Genomic DNA, 15,253 nt, shown 5'->3' with positions numbered 1-15,253 from the left:
GCAGATACTAACAGAGGTTGAAGAGGGTCCGACATAGCTAACCAGATATTGGTCTCCTTTGTTTGGATTTAAAACTGACGATACAGATGTTTTTCTAATCTATTGTAATATATATATATATATATATATATATATATATATATATATATATATATATGTATATATATATATATATTTGTGTGTGTGTGCTTGGTTGTCTCTCCTTTTAACGTTTTTCTCAGAAATGTATGAGTCGATCTAGCTGAGATTGCGTATGTATCGAACTAAGTCTTATGGTATCCGTTCGATGCCTAGTTTAGAATTACAGCGAATTAACTGACTCCGACTAAAAGTGACTCTGTGTAGTAAAAGTGCGTATAAATTTTATAATATTCAACCATCAAGTTGGCACTCATACTATGTAAACGGCTTAACATTAATATATATATATATATATATATATATATATATTAGACATTTTAGACCGTTAAAAACGGGTGAAAATTTGAGCCCGTTTACTTGTAATATATATATATATATATATATATATACATATATATATATATATTTATATATATGTATATACACACACAGAACATATTTATGGCTATAAAACGTAGACAGTATACAATAAAATAAATAATGGGCACCTGATGGTGCGTAAAAAAACATTCTAACACGTAAGTTAGGTTCGCTATTATATATAAAAAGGTTTACGCCTCTTTCTAAACTATTATCAATGTGAACACTTCAATATATATCTATATCTATCTATCTATCTATATATATATATATATATATATGTGTGTGTGTGTGTGTGTGTGTGCGTGTGTGTGTGTGTGTGGGGGGCATGTGCATATGTATGTAATGTTGCAGTGTATTTACGTTATATTATTGGCACGGAAAAGGCAATACTTTCGAATAAAAATGACTTCCTGAGAGAGACGCCCAGCGAAAACCAATTCGTTTAAAACATGGTTGATACACCCACTTATATATATATATATATATATATATATATATATATATATATATATATATATATATATATATATATATATAACTTGTTTTGGAGCGAGCTTTGGTAAAGGAAGCTAGTAGGGGTAATGGAGGAGGGGGAGGAAGTACGGTTTCGTGTGAGTAAGCTCTCGTAGTGAGGAGGTGTTAGTGCCTTTTAACTTGTCGGTTGTTTATTGGTCTATGTTTTCATTTTGATCTAAAGTAATATTATACTCTTATCCTCACTACTTCTCTATCTTAGGTTTTTATGGTTGTTTTTTTCTTTTCTTTTTCTGGTGGCGACTTCATTTCTCTACTGACAAGTGTTATTTCTTTATTCATTAAGTTTATATATAGATATAAAAACTTTTGCCAAGATAATTACCTCAAACCCCGTAGTAGAGGAGAAAATATAACTACTGGTATATCATTTTTTTATTTAAATCATATAAATAAGCCAATATACTTGTTTCAGCTAATTGTTTATTTGACCATATGGACTTATATCTTGTTAGTATGAAAGCTAGAAACAAATGAACGGATAAAAATGCGATGAATGGAATAAGAATAAATAAATCGATAAATAAATGAATATATAAATGAATAAATAAAACTTGTCAATAGGAAAATTAAGCCGCCATTAGAAAGGAAAAAATACATAAAAACCTAAGATAGAGGAGTAGTGACGATAAGAATATAATATAACTTCAGATCAAAGCAAAAACTTAGACTAATAACAAATTAAAAGAGTTGCGCAGTTGATAGAGTCGTTGTATCTCTACGGTTCCAAATGAGCATTGTCTGAAGATAGCGGTTTCAATCCTACCCAAAGCCGGCCAGAGGCTTACTTGACCAAAAACTTGTTGAGATAACAACAACTATGGATGGCAGTGATTGCTGCCAACGCAGTTAGGAGATTCGAAGTTCCTATCCGTCGCGGTTACCACCTGACGAAGACCAGAGGAATAGTTGGCCGAAACGTCGTGAAACAACAACTAATAAAGATGAGAATAATAGTCCGCAATAAATAAAAATTAATATAAATAATACTCATCTCAATAATGAATTCCAATTAAAAATAATATATATTCGAGTTCTTTGTAGCTTCAAATATTTATTTGTGGAGTTTGGTTTAGTTGTTTTGTTTTAAGATTTGTTCATGTTATTTAAGAGGGAAGGGGGGTTACAGTATTAATATTTAAAGTTAGAAAACCAGTCAGGAAGTGGGGGAGATAGAAAGGGAAAATGGGAAGGTGGAAACGGTGGGTTGTTGGTTTTGTTTTCGGTTTTGTAGAACATAATTAAGTTTTGTAAAAGGAAGTAAAAAAAAAAAAATGCATAAATGTTAGGTGCATTTCGTCCCAGGAAGCCAATATCTTCAGACAACCTGATCTAGCAGCACCAATATATATATATATATATATATATATATATATATATATATATATGTGTGTGTGTGTGTGTGTGTGTGTGTGTGTGTGTGTGTCTTTATTTATTAGATATAAATATAATTAATTAATCAATTTATTATATATATGCATATAAATATATATGTGTGTGTGTATATATATATATATATATATATATATATATATATATATATATATACTAGCCTGTTTTCCCGGCGTTGCCCAGGTGTTTGGAGGTGTGTGTTGAGCAAAAATTTTTAAAAAGTGGTATTAGGCAGGCAGGCTCGAACCAGTACCGCGGAGGAGGAAAAGAACGTGAAAAAAAACTTGACGTCTTTGCTGTTGTGCCCATCGCCAAATAGGAAGTGACAAATGTTAAAATTAAGGCTAGTCAAACCAAAATTTGGGATGACTTTCGAAAATATCGGTGAAAAAAGCGACCCTTCCCTGCAGATAAGTGCCCAGTTGAGTGGGAAAGGATTTATGTTTTTAGCCAATTTTTCGATTTTTGTCGTCCGAAGGGTCGAACTTCAGAATGATATCGATCTCGTGAAAATCCGTCGCCTCTGTCTAAAGTTTTTGCGAGATATACAAACATGCATACATTCATTAAAAAAATTAAAAATTAGCTATATATATATATATATATATATATATATATATATATATATATATATATGTATATATGTACTAGCATTTCAGCCCGGCGTTGCCCGGGTGTTTGGAGGTGTATGCTGAGCAAAAACAAAAAAAAAAGGGTTAACTTTGACCCCTATTATGACACCTTAAAATTTATTGTTTTGGGCTCACATTAAGTTATTAAGTTAGATCCATGTCCAAGGAACCTATATCTAAAATTTCAAGATTGTTGACCCAAATTTGGCGGAGGAGTGGGTAGAGTTAAACTTTGACCCCTTAACAGCGAAATTTCTGGTCCAAAACCGATCACATCGATTTTCCCAAATCTCAGTATCCTGTATATCAAATTTCGAATTTGTAGACTTAAAATTGACATTGCGTAGGGAAATGTACACAGACAGACAGATACACAGACACACAGACACACAAACAGACACACAGACACGTTCACTTTCATAGATATATAGATATGGTGGAATATTTTCTTGAAGTTTTACATTTGGATTTTACCATCACTGGATTTTTTTATCTTCCACCAGACTATCCATTCATGTGTAATCACCTTTTTCTATACCATATTCCCTCTGCTTAACTTATTTTGTTTTCAAGTAAGATCTTTGACTTGTTGTTTCATCAAATACTTCTGCATGCAAAATCCGATCCCGCATTTTGCTAATTCCTACCCTCTGATGAGAAGGAAAGTATTTCTTCGAAACTCCGCGGATTAAGGACTATCCATTTATCTAGTGTTTCCTTTTCAGATTAAACATGTTTTTAACTCATTTCAAAGTGTTTTTTAACATATTTTATTAATTGTTTGCTCATTCATATATATATATATATATATATATATATATATATATATATATATACGTGTGGCTTCCTTCAGTCTTGACAAACTATGGATATCCACGGTAAGGGTGCCTGTGCTGTAAATTTTTGTGGGAAGTGTTGTGCAGTCCTCAACCACGTCTCTCCTTAGTCAACCTTGTTGCACACTAGTGGCAAGTGGAGGTGCAGAACGACTAGAAACAATACAGTGATGAGTGGAGAACACATACAGCGCCTAGAATTCCCAAATGGTCGCCTAGCCAGGCTCAACATTGCTTAACTTCACTGATCTGGCGGGTACTGGTGTTTCAACATGATTATGCCGTATATATATATATATATATATATATATATATATATATAATTATTTTTTTTTTTTTTACTATAATAATTAAATACCTACAGACACTAGTGTTTCATCCTTTCGGGATTCTTCAGTGCAGGGTGTCACAATTACTACCAGTCGAACGATTCGAACCCCGCGACACGAGACATCTCTGGCTCGATTAGCGGAGGCCGTATCCATTCGGCTACCATTAATCGTGTGAAATAGCGTTGAATTTTAAACATTTTAATTTAAATGTTCATTACGTCAGACAGACAGTGATCAAATCGTTATACGACGATCTACGCATAAGAGCTAAATTGACCGACTTTTATTCAACAGAAAGTGCTCAACGATAAGAAACGTATTTCTTAAAGGGGCTGTCATAATTATTTTTTTTTTTTTTACTATAATAATTAAATACCTACAGACACTAGTGTTTCATCCTTTCGGGATTCTTCAGTGCAGGGTGTCACAATTACTACCAGTAACGAAACAGATACTGTCAAGAATTGTATAAGTCAACTGAATTAAGAAATAAATTATAAGATGGTTAACATCATGAATTTTGGAATATATTTTTGTCATTTATTCTCTCTTTCTCTCTCTCTCCCTCCCTCTCTCTCTCTCTCTCTCTCTCTCTCTATATATATATATATATATATATATATAATGTGTGTGCATGCTATTATGGTGTATTGTATCTATCTATCTACTTTATATATATATATATATATATAGAGAGAGAGAGAGAGAGAGAAAGAGAGAGAGAGAGAGACATAATTATTGTAATTTATATATATTATTCATATAATTGTACGTAAACAGAGTGACATTTTACGTAGAGGTTATCGACGTTCAGACACGTTAGGGAAATCAGTCGCGTCTCGACGCGATTCCAAAAGGATAGCAAACAAAATGTAAAAACAAGTAAAAATCAGAAAAAAAATATTTAATTTTCCCCGTAAAGTTATTCAATTAACTTATTGTGATTTTTTCCTACGCAAAATGAAAAATAGGAAAAACATGAAGAAGATGAAGAAGATGAAGAAGAAAAATTAGAAGATGAAAAAGAAGAATGTGCTTTTTTTATGGCAACTCTTCTATCTACGCGTTTCACGAGAAAATTATTGTTACAAACCTAATACTAACTTAACCCAAGAAAAATGCTACTTAAAACTTAAGCTTTGCAGACTAGTAATAATATTATTTCAAACATAATCTATTAAACTATAAGTCTGGGAGTGATCTTAGTTAAGTTTTGTCTCAGAATACTCCCGATAATTACTGATAATCGATAATCGAAACCGTTATTTTGATTTATCTATCATCGGTAAAGCCATTTTCTCCATGTCGTCGCTTAGCAACAACGATAGAACAACGGGCCGTGAAAATTCTGATGTCGGTAAGTTGATAGCGTGTTTTTGTTTGTTTTTTTATGACGTGGTCTGTAGCTTCAAACTTCGCACGTAAATTTCTTTTCTTTTTCTTTTTGTTTTTTCATTAACTGCAAAGAATTTTATAAGACTTGATAATATATGTTTTTTTTTTTTTTTTGTTTTTTGCATGACGTGATCCGTAAGTTAAAACTCCGAACGTAACTGCAAAGAATTTTATAAGACTTGAAAATTTACGTGATTTTTTGGCATATCGTGGTCTGTATATTCAAACTCCGCACATAAATTTCTTAATATTTTGTTTTTTTAATCAAAATATTATGTGTTAGCGTATTTTACGAACGGCCTGCTAGTACTCATATAAATACGTATTTGTGTCTACTATATAGAGATTTATGCAATGTACATACAGGCATATATAAAGATATATTCATAGAATTTATGTTTATGTAAATGCGGAATACACATATACATACATGAACTATATATGTGTGTGTATGTGTGTGTGCGTATGTGTGTTCACAAAATGTTTAAGCTCAAACAGTATATGCATTCGTGCATTATACACATATACATATCAGTATATATTTGCGTAAGCTATAGATAATTATATTCGAAGTTAGTTTATAGACCAAGCGAAACAAATTGATATTACAAATCAAAAATTAAGCGTAGAACGAACGTTTGCCGCTTCTTAGTGAACTTTGACCACTAAAAACGTCATCTTTATTTAGTGCGGAGACGCGGGAAAAGAAGCCGGAAAGAAAAATAGGAACATGGGGTCGGGTGGAGTGAAACAGGGCGAAGGGTGAAATTAAGGATAAAAAAAGCTCTCCAGCCACTGAGAAGAAATAAATGGTAAGGGAAACGTAGGTAGATCTGGGAAGACATAATAAAAAGAGGAACCGGGTAATGGAAGCGGCTTAGGACGGCGCATATTAAGAAAGGGTGCAAATGTTAATCGTAAAAGTTTTCCAAAAAGAAAAGAAAAGATGGCGGATTGGGAATTTGTTTGAAAGGGAAGTATGAGCGATATAAATTGTTTGGAGCACAAGGAAAATAAGGATATAAAAGTATTTAAGTTAATTGAGAAGAAAAACGAAAAGACGAAATGGAAGAAGACGAAAAATAGAAAAAGGAATAGAACAAAAACAATATAAGGCATATTTCAGTTAAGAAAAATAGAAAAAACAAGAAAGGAAAGAGGAAAAGGGGGGAAAATGAGGAGTATAAGAATTATAAGCAGATGAAAAATAAGGATGAGGAGAAAATGAAGACGAGGAGAGAAAGAGGAAGAGAATAAAAAGAAGATGCCAAAGAAGAGAAGTAAAAATCGTAGAATAAAGATAAATTGAAGAAGTAAAAAATAAAAAACAACAACAATGAAACAAGAATTTAAGTTGAGAAGAAAAAAGAAGAGGATAAAGAAAAAAACAAAGAAGAAAAAGAGATAAAAAAAAGAAGGAAAGAGGGGTAAAAATGAAAAGACGAAAATAAAAACGAAGAAAAGAAAAAGAAAAATTTGGAGGTACAAACAGAAAGACCCATTCAAGCAGGAAGTTCAGGCGTCCTTATAATAAATGAATGCAGCAAACTCGCCCCCCCCCCGCCCGAAAAAAAAAACAGAACATGCGCAACTGCATGAAAAAAGTCGTACACTGGAAACTATGCAAAAAGACTGCGTTTTGAAAATAAACCGGAAACAGTAGCGGAGGGGATGTCCTTTTCTCTTCCCTGTACCTCTTTCTTACAGAAGAGATGTTGCGAGTTTGTCACTGCTTTATCGTTATTTTCATGGCAAGTGCTCGGCTGAGCTCTAATCTATGCCCTCCCCTCGCCAAACGTTCACAAGAAACACCCGTCTAGCAGAAAACACTATCACTAATTTCCCCAACTCTTTATCTGTGCTTAACCTAAACGTAGATACCATGAGCAAAGCTTCTTTCTTAGAACTGTACGCCTATGGAATTGTTTTCCGTTTTCCTGCTTTCCGGCTGACTACAATATGGTTGTCTTCAAGTCTAAAGTAAACAAGTTTTTGATGAACCGTTCCATATAAGTTAACAAATTTACCGAATTTCCATTACTAATATTTCTATAATGTCCAATTTCTACTGTACACTCTTTAACACTTATCTTCGAGTGGCCTCTTGGCCTTGATAAGTGGCGATGCCAATGTAAAAAAAAATTAAATTAAAATAAAATCCTTACCGGAAGTAAAAACAAATATACTCATCCAAGCAAGGAGACTGGATGTAATAACAGTCAACATGAAGAAAAATCCAGCCAGATTGTAGATTTTGTCGTCCCAGCAAATCACATGGTAAAAATCAAAGACAGAAAAACGAAGCAAATACAAGAATTTACTAGACCACTGTCAGGGATATAGAATACGAAGAAAGTCAATAAAATACCAATAATCGTTGTAGCACTAGGTAACGTCCTGAAAAAAAAAAAAAAAAAAAAACTTGCAAATAAACTGGGAGAAATTGGAATCAAAGGGAAGACTGGGATTATGATTGAAACACTTAAGATCTTACGGGAAATTCTCGAATGCGGAAACCAACTCATATAAACCACGATAGCGAATTAATTACAAGTAAGTTTGTTTTTCTTACTTGGAAGTTACATTTATCAAGGTCCGAAAGCCACTCAAGGATAAGAGATAATGAATATAAGGTGGTAGTGTAGTAATCACGTATGGGGTGAATTTGGTAGAATTTGATTATTTATGGGGAGGGCTTAAAATAAGTTTGTTTGCATTAGATTTGAAGGCTACCGTGTTGTATTCAACTGGGAAGCATGCCAGCGGAACAGTGTTATATAGGTTGCCAGTTATGGGAAAGAATCTTTGTTCGTGGAACAGAGAGTGGAGAAAATCAGTGAATAGAAAGAAAACAAAAGTACAAAAAGATTACTCTCCCATAAATCCGATGGAACTGAAACTATAAGAAATTTCATAAAGTGTGTCACTCTTCAAAATTGATGGATTCTACCTCGATTAATACCACACAAAGTAGACGTGAAAGGCCAATAAGGATACAAATAACGAGGGGAGTGATTACTAGTCAGATCTCCACTGGAAGAGTGAGTAGAGTAGTGGAAGCTAGGGGAAGCTTATTGCTACCATAATCCCAGAGGAGACAAATTTTCGTTGTCACCGAGAAATTAATAATAAATGGCTTTTGTGATAATGCAACAGTATTCACAGCGGTTATCGAAAGATGTAATACATTGGAAATCTGGGGAGGCTTCTTATCACTCAGATTCAAGGTAATTATCAGTTAACAATCACTGAGGATGAGTTTATGAGAACTTTTAGTCAATACTGAATACTACTGTTACTACAAATGAAAATAATGATAAGAAGAAGAAGAAAAAGAAGAAGAAGAAAAAGAAGAAGAAGAAGAAGAAGAAGAAAAAGAACTATCAACCACAAACGCCATCTAGCTTTCTTTCTAGAGAGGTACTTTTTACAAAATGCAAGTTCTCTGCTCAAAGAGATGAAATTAGACACGTATTTTTGTAATTTTACTATTTACTAGCCAGGATGCCCGACGTTGCCCCGGTGTTTGGAGGTGTGTCTTGAGAAAAAAAAAGTGGTAGTATACAGGCAGGCTCGAACTCGTATCGCGAAGGAGTAATAGAACTTGAAAAAAAACGTGACGTCTTTGCTGTTGGCCCCATCGCGAAACCGGAAGTGGTGAAGGTTTAAATTACTGCTAGTCGATCGAAAACAGAGAATGACTTTCGAAAATATCGGCGAAAAAAAAAGTGACCCCTCCCTATAGAAAAGTGCGCAGTTGAGGGTGGAGGAATTAATGTTTTTAGCCAATTTTTCGATATTTATCGTCCGAAGGGTCGTTCTTCAAAACGATATCGATCTTGTGAAAATCTGTCGCCTCTGTTGAAAGTTTTAGGCATACATACATACATACATAATACATTTAAACAGACTGGTGAGATTTATATTATAGATTGTTATCTTTTGTCATTGCATTTAAATTAAGCCCGAATTAAAACCTAACTTAAAATTAGAAGGAACGAAAAAATATAAATTCGGATATTATCTCTAATATATTAAATACATTGATTCCCAGGTAAGCAATGGAGGGAAACATATCTATTATATTAACCTGTCGAGAGCTCTGACTACTTATACAAAGTAGATACTTAATATATATATATATATATATATATATATATATATATATATATATATATATATATGTGTGTGTGTGTGTGTGTGTGTGTGTGTGTGTGTGTGTGTGTGCGTGCGTGTGTGTGTGTGTCTGGGTGTGTGTCTGGGTGGGTGGGTGTGTAAATATGTTTTTCAATTACATTTCACCTTTTACTTATACCAATCTTTTAATTCATGTCGTTCAATCTAATTATCGAGCATATAACGGATAAATGACAACAGTCTATATTCCAAGTTTCAAGATGTTGACCATCTTACAATTTATGGCGTAACAAAAGAAAAAAATACAAGGTAATTTCATTTTCTCCCAATTTTTGGATTTTGTAATCATGCCCATATGCATTTATTTTCTCTTGATGAATTGATAGGCGCTTTTTCTTCTGATGAGTTAAGGGCAGAATATATTCATTGGTTGATATAATAATTAAATGAATGATTTTGCGCTACGAAACGGGCGCTGTCAAGAATTGTGCATGTCAACGTACTTAAAGGAATAAATTGTATAATTGTCAGCATCTTGAAATTTGGAATATAGATTTTTGTCATATATTTGTTTATATATATATATATATATATATATATATATGTGTGTGTGTGTGTGTGTGTGTGTGTGTGTGTGTGTGTGTGTGTACTGTCAATGACTGTTCATGTCTTCTACGTACATGTGGTAGTGCACCTTGATTCTAATCCAGATGAGAAGTAACATTATCCCTGTGAGAGAACCACAGTTAAAACAATTCTGGGTCTGGTGTTACCACAAACACAATATAAAATATGACTATAGCGCATAATAAACAACATGAGATCCAGAAGAACGTTCTGGATGCCATGATCGGCAGGTGCTCCCTTAATCGCCAGAATGAGGGACTCGGTCGTAATTCTGTGAATGTTGACTCCATTCCTAATGTCAGAAACAAGAACATTACAGACACAGAACGGGTAAGCATTCCTTTCTAATTTCAGGTACCAAAATAATACAAATCCAAAACAGGAGAACTAAATTAACCAACATGGACAAAAAACTTAAAGGAAGAAATGGACATCAGAAGAGAACATAATGGAATTCTAATGGAATCACCGACTCCAGGGCACATCACACATTTTTTCTTAAAGAAACATCTTTGGTGATGGCCTGTATGAAAACTGCTAGTGAGTTATAATAATAATATCCAAAATAATAATATCAGCAACAACAACAACAACAACAATAATCTTAAGAAGAAGAAGAAGAAGAAGAAGAAGAAGAAGAAGAAGAAGAAAAAGAAGAAGAAGAAGTTCCTATTTACAATGTCTCCCCACGGGACAGAGTTAGACACCAAGGTCGTTTTTTAATGTGGAGAAAAGGAACAAAAATAAAAATTGTCTCAGTCATGAAGGATTTCTCCTCCACTGACAGAGAACAAGAAATTGAAGTGCAGCATCTGAAGAACAGATACTACACTTTGATCTTGACCCGAAGAAGTTAAAAAAGAAGAAGAAGAAGAAGAAGAAGAAAGAAAGAAAGAAGAGAATAGATTTAACAGTTACATACGAAGAAAGTTGACTCCCAACATTTAATGAAACGAAGAATGTCGATAAGAGTATAGAAACGAAGAAAGTCGAGGCGATCAGTTAAATGCGAATAATAAATCTAACAAAGTACAAGGAAAAACAAAATAAAGACGGAACACAGTTTATTGACCCCCCCGGTCCCAAGCGATTCGTCTGGGTTCGTCCAATTATGTTTAGACGGGGATTCGCGCAAACAGTTATAGTTTTGGTGAGCGAAATATTGACGAATATTTTGGAAAACTGAAGAATGAGAAGAAGAAGAAGAAGAAGAAGAAGAAGAAGAAGAAGAAGAAGAAGAAGAAGAAGAGTGCTGGGCAAAGAAAATAAACGAAGTAGAAAGAGGGAGAGAAGGGTGAGACAAGAAAAAGAACCACAAAAAAGCACAATCCGTTACGATTCATCAGTGTAGCTAGATGCAGCGAGTGTATCTACACCAAGATTCGCAAGCCAATTGCAATTTACATCCAAATTCGACCAGCAGTCAAGCCCCGTGTCTATTTTGCTAACAAAAATACTACAAATAAGATATTATAACACTATATATATATATGTGTGTGTATGTGTGTTTCATGATAAAAAAAGGCTTCCTTCAGTCTTGACAGACTATGGATACCCACTGTAAGGGTGCCTGAGTGTGAAATTTTTGTGGCAAGAGTTGCGCAATCTCCAACCACACCTCTCCTGATTCAACATTGTTGAATACCAGTGGCAAGTGGAGGTTCTAGACGATTGGAAACAATGCCGAGATAAGCGAAGAGCACAAACAGCGCCTAGAATTCCCAACTGGTCACCCATCAGATACTAGCCAGGCTCAACGTTTCTTAACTTCGGTGATCTGACGAAAATCGGTGTGTCAACGTGATTATGCCGTACAAAAAATGATTTTTTTCATGATTACATAGCTTATAACACTTCCTATAAACAATATCCCCGTCTCCGTTTCAGTCTGTCGACCTCTCTCTATATCTTTGTCCTTGTCTATCTGTCTATCTATCTGTCTATGCGACGCTTACTATTTGTTTATAAACAAGCGGTTAGAGCACTGTAAAAGTGGTGGACAAATGTTTGTTTAAATAGACATTTGGTGAGATAATTTACGAGCGCCGCTCCCGTGGGTTGTTCAGTAGAACTGCTGACTATCAACGTGATGGTTGTAGGTTCAATCCTCGGCTTGGAAGAGGTGCTAGTCTAGCGGCACTGATGAGTTGTAATACAACAAACAGGGCTGTATGTCGATGACTATATATATATATATATATATATATATATATATATATATATATATATATATATATATATATGACTATATATATACACACTTCAGAATAAAATTATCTAACAATCAACTGGTATGGAAACCTGTGCTTATAAGTTTTACGAAATATTATTGGCAGTAATATCCTATAAGTACTATCCCACCTAAATAAAAATTGCTCGATATACAAGATAGAGCAAATAAATCAAATTTTAGTCATTGAATAAATTTTTAAAAAATATGAAGTGAAATGGTTAAATTTCAAATCCAAAGATTTTTATTATTCTATGTAAGACAAAGAATACATTTGAAATGTAACTCCTTACACTATAGTATTTCGATGTCTACCATTTGCTAACCATTTGCTAATATTTTCTCCTCTTAAGAGATGGTAGACATCGAAATCCTATAGGATAAGGAGTTATAACATTTCAAATGTATTCTTTGTCTTACATAGAATAATAAAAATCTTTTGATTTGAAATTTAAACATTTCACGTCATAAATTTTTAAATTTATTGAATTACTATATATATATATATATATATATATATATATATATATATATATATATATATATATATATACTAGTAGGCAAACTGACGTTGTCCGTTCGTAAGATACGCATAAATATATTTTAATTCATGCTGACTCTGTGTTTTTATCATAGAGTCAATATATATGGATTATTATATTGCACACAATATATAATATTGATATCAAATGTAAAAAAATAAAAAATAAAAAATAACAATATGGCTTGGGTACCATCGTCTAGAATCGAAACTAAGAATTAGCATTCTAACTGTATTTTTTTACCATACCAGTTAAACATACAAATGCATATTTGCGCATGCGTGGAGGATACACATAAAGTCCACTTAAACCTGCCAAATTCACTTTTTTCATATTTGACCCATTAGAAGATATTTTTCCGACTAAAGAAACAAACCGAATTTGTTGCACAGTTAAATATCGACGTCCAAGTCTATAGACTAAGAATTGACATAGTAATTTGTTAGAGAGCATTCCGCACACGCACACATAAATAGAAAGGCCATTTACATATAGACTAGCAGGGAGATCTGACTTCGTCCGGGATTGGATAATGATCAAAGAATGTTTTATGCTTCCATATTTTTATTGTCATCGAAATCAGTGAAATCAACCATTTTTCAATCAAATCGATTACCTGCTCTAATTGGGGACCCATCGCGGTGCACCGCAAGGAAGCTTCGCATGCATCCTCGCAGTGACTAAGGTTACAATACATTGGAGTCTACATTGCACTGTAGAGAACCTACTGTTGATTTTATAAAATTAATTTTATATATAACTGCTTGGATAAAAGTTTAAAATGCAAAAGTCAAGTATCATGTTTGAATTGTACTCTAAACAGAAATATTAATTTCCATCGCATCTCTGTCATATCGAAGAATTTGTTGCTGATTTTATATGCATGGCTTTTTTCTGCTTGTATGATAATAACACTTCTCAAGTGCACTTGTGATATTAGGCTGTGTAAGGTGTTAACTTTGGTCAAAATCGCCTGTTCCTTCTTTCATTGGATTTTTTCGATTGTCCATTATCGATACTTATCGTAAGCTATTTCGATAGAAAACCTATCTAAGAACACTGCCAAATACATAAAGTATATCTGTGTGAAATTTTATGAAAATCGGCGCAGCCGTTTCGGAGTCCACAGGAACGCACAAAGACACACTAACAAGGTCCCTTTTATATAATAGCAGAGATGGTGATATGTGTGAGTGTGTACGCGCGCGCACGTGTGTGTGTGTGTGTGTGTGTGTGTGTGTGTGTGTGTGTGTGTGTGTGTTATATTAAATGTTTGTGCCACAAAAAGGTGAACTTTAAATTTAAAGAAAATTTCGCATTGACTCATCGCAATTAACTGACTCAAAAGTCAACGCAACTGATTGAGTCAATCAGTTGATTGACCCTAGTTTGAGTCAATCAGTGATTGACCCTAGTTTGAACTCGGCTCAATGGCTCTTTCTCGAATGACACTAATATCTATGCCACGGTCAGACATAATAAAGTATCGTCTTTATCTATAATATTTATCTCAGACATATATATAAAGAATGCTATGTGTATATATGTATATATTTGTATATACAAGGTTAATTTACAAAGTAATTAATTGATGCAAAACTGTTCTGTCCGAGAAATTGATTTTACGGTAATGGTGTAGCCTTCCTTTGTTTACAAAGCCATTTGACGGAAGTGACGTCAGACATTTTTATCTACGGATAGCCCAAACCGTATAGAATGAACTTTTTTTTATATATATAAGTTTTATTCAAACAGTCTTTATTTGAACTTAATGGACTTTTTTTTTGTTTTGTTTTGTATTTATTAACTGTGTTATTCTTTTTATCAAGCAAAAATATAACTTTTATAATGACATATATATTATGGACTGTGTTTCAAATATCAAAATTTTAAAATTAAAGTTAGTTTTATTTAAAAAAAAAAAAAAAGACTAGGTGTTTTTGTTTTCAATTAAATTATAAACTTTATTTGAACTTTTCAACAAACTTTTACAGACATAAGAAATAGACTTTATAGATATTTTATAATGATTTTTTTTAAATATATCTAACGAAAAGTTTTTTTTTTATCATTTAATTGATGAATAAAATTT

The sequence above is a fragment of the Euprymna scolopes genome, chromosome 31 (assembly GCF_053919585.1).
Source record: "Euprymna scolopes isolate OS-2025 chromosome 31, ASM5391958v1, whole genome shotgun sequence".
In the NCBI taxonomy this organism is placed as follows: domain Eukaryota; kingdom Metazoa; phylum Mollusca; class Cephalopoda; order Sepiida; family Sepiolidae; genus Euprymna; species Euprymna scolopes.
Note: the sequence above shows the minus strand (reverse complement) of the source record.